Source organism: Bison bison, unplaced genomic scaffold (assembly GCF_000754665.1).
Source record: "Bison bison bison isolate TAMUID 2011002044 unplaced genomic scaffold, Bison_UMD1.0 scf7180017864373, whole genome shotgun sequence".
NCBI lineage: Eukaryota > Metazoa > Chordata > Mammalia > Artiodactyla > Bovidae > Bison > Bison bison.
This window is the reverse complement of record NW_011494945.1, coordinates 8483866-8486582: the sequence shown is the minus strand read 5'-3', so window position 1 is coordinate 8486582 and position 2717 is coordinate 8483866.

Here is a 2717-nt window from a genome sequence, read left to right as displayed (position 1 = left end):
AAAGTGAAAATATATATATACACACACACACATACACAGCTTAATGGAAATCTCTTCAAATAATACTTGAATACAACTATATTTTCACTTTTAATCCTCTGCTGCTGCTGCTAAGTCACATCAGTTGTGTCTGACTCTGTGCGACCCCATAGACAGCTGCCCACCAGGCTCCCCCATCCTTGGGATTCTCCAGGCAAGAACACTGGAGTGGGTTGCCATTTCCTTCTCCAATGCATGAAAGTGAAAAGTGAAAGTGAAGTCGCTCAGTCGTGTCAGATTCTTAGGCATCCCATGGACTGCAGCTTACCAGGCTCCTCCGTCCAGGGGGTTTTCCAGGCAAGAGTACTGGAATGGGGTTTTAATCCTCTAGGCTATTGCTAAAAATCTTGATAACAACATTATTAGTAATTTTGCTGAAGTGAAAGAAAAACAGATTTACAGAAATACTTATGAATTATGTATCTTTTTTAAATCTCATCCAAACATGAGTAGCTCATCAACAGAACACTCAAACATGTGCAATTAATAAGATGTAGTCAAATTTAAACTTCCTGTCATATAAAAACCATCTCTTTAAACATGTTTTATTTTTGTCATTATGAAGGTATATTTATCAATGTAGGAGGGCAAAGCATACTTTATTTAACAGCTGTTAGCTTGATTTATAACTTTTAAATACGTAGACACTTGGAATGTGCCTCCATTTGAATGCTTGCCCTGCATTTTAGTGACCCAGGATGAATTAGGTGCCTGTTACCAATCCATCAGAATTAAAAGCAGTTTCTGTCTGGCACATTTACTCACAACTGAAATCCCTGGGGTCATTCAGAAATAGAGAGTCTTTTTAAAAAATGAAGCTATTCCTGAAAATTGTCCATTTATAATGCTGCCTTATGACAGAATGTCATGGACAGAAACAGACAGACCAGAGACATCCTTTGTAAAGTCATATGCAAAAAGGTCATATATCATAAAGGGACAAGAAAACCTCAGCAGGAGATAGAAAACAGATAAACTGAAGGAAATATATTTACTGTTGTTGAAAGGACCGTATCAATGAGCCCCTAATAGACAGGAGGGTAAGATTCTGTTAGACTTTATCACCAGGGAAATGAGAAATCAGTCACTCCTGGAGACAGCAATATACTATGGACAAGTTGATAAGCAACTTAAGAGAGGATCAAAAAAAAAAAGAGAGGATCAAACCTTCAAGGAAAAAAGGACAGGAATTAAGGGTTGCTGAAGCATCTAAGATACTCTGATGCCTTCAACTACATGACACACCAGTTTTTAACAGGATTTAATATATTAAAGCTATAGGAGGGAGGCTACTTAACCTTTAATGTAATTAAGCAATGGGCTCGTATGCCCACCTTGCAGAAAGCCAAACGGCAAGCATTTTCAGCAAAATCAGGGTGTATTGTAGAGCATTGAGCAAGGAAATGGACAACAAGCCTTAGATCCACTCCAACTTGGTCTCTGAGTTGGAAATGTCTTAAAGAGGAAGAACCAAGTAGCTGGGATTAATCATCATCTTGTGACATTTCTTTATCGTAATCTCAGGAGTCTAGGTGCCTGTGATTTATGAGTCTCTGGTCTGGTGGTGCATGACCCCAGGGTCTGTGAGCTCATCTTGCCCTGGAGAAACAACCTGAGTCTGTGCATTAACAGCAGCAACAGCAATTTCAGTCCTCTGACTCTGGTTGATTAGTATTCAGTTAGCACAGGATTGTGGTCAGAGGGGACAAGACAGGGAATTAAGTTTTGGGTAGACAGGTTGATCATAAACTCAGCAGTGGAACTGGGTTTTAGCGGGTTGCATTAATGCCTATAGCTTCCCAGGTGGCACAGGGATAAGGAATCCCCCTGCCACTGCAGGAGACTCAAGAGACAAGGATTCAACCCCTGGGTGGGGAAGATCCCCTGAAGTAGGAAATGGCAACCCACTCCAGTATTCTTGCCTGGAAAATTCCATGGACAGAGGAGCCTGGTGGATTACAATCCATGGGGTCACGGGAGTCAGACATGACTGAACATGCATGCATATGCGTGCACACATACACACACATTAAGTTCATTAAGCAAGTTCAAACTGGCTAGTGTTGACTAGTCACCACCTTGAAGTTGAGCATTATGTTTTATTTGGCAGAAACTTTTAGGACTTAAGCCCAGGAGGCAGCATCTCAAGTGGTCTTGAGAGAACTGCTCCGAGGAAGAAAGGAAAGGAGAAGGTCATATAGAAGTTTTATAACAAAGGGCAGGTAGCCTGAATATCAAGAGATTATTATTAATTAAAGGAAACCAGATATCTCAAGTTAAGGGATTTAGTGATTTTCTATGTATGGGAAGATGCAAGAGTCTGAGCTCATTGAAATTATTCCTTTCTACACATCTCTGCAATCCGCAGCCAGTGTCCTGTTTCCACATCCTAGGTTCCTCAGGGCTCCCCATAGGGAGTGGGTGCAATCTGATGGCTACCAGATCCCACAGGTATTCTTTTCCTTTCTGAGTGGCCTGGAGGGCTGGAATTATTGATGACTGTGACATCACTCACCTAGAGCCAGACATTCTGGAATGCGAAGTCAAGTGGGTCTCAGGAAGCATTACTATGAACAACGCTAGTGGAGGCGATGGAATTCCAGTTGAGTTATCTCAAATCCTAAAAGATGATGCTGTGAAAGTGTTGTACTCAATATGCCAGCAAATTTGGAAAACTC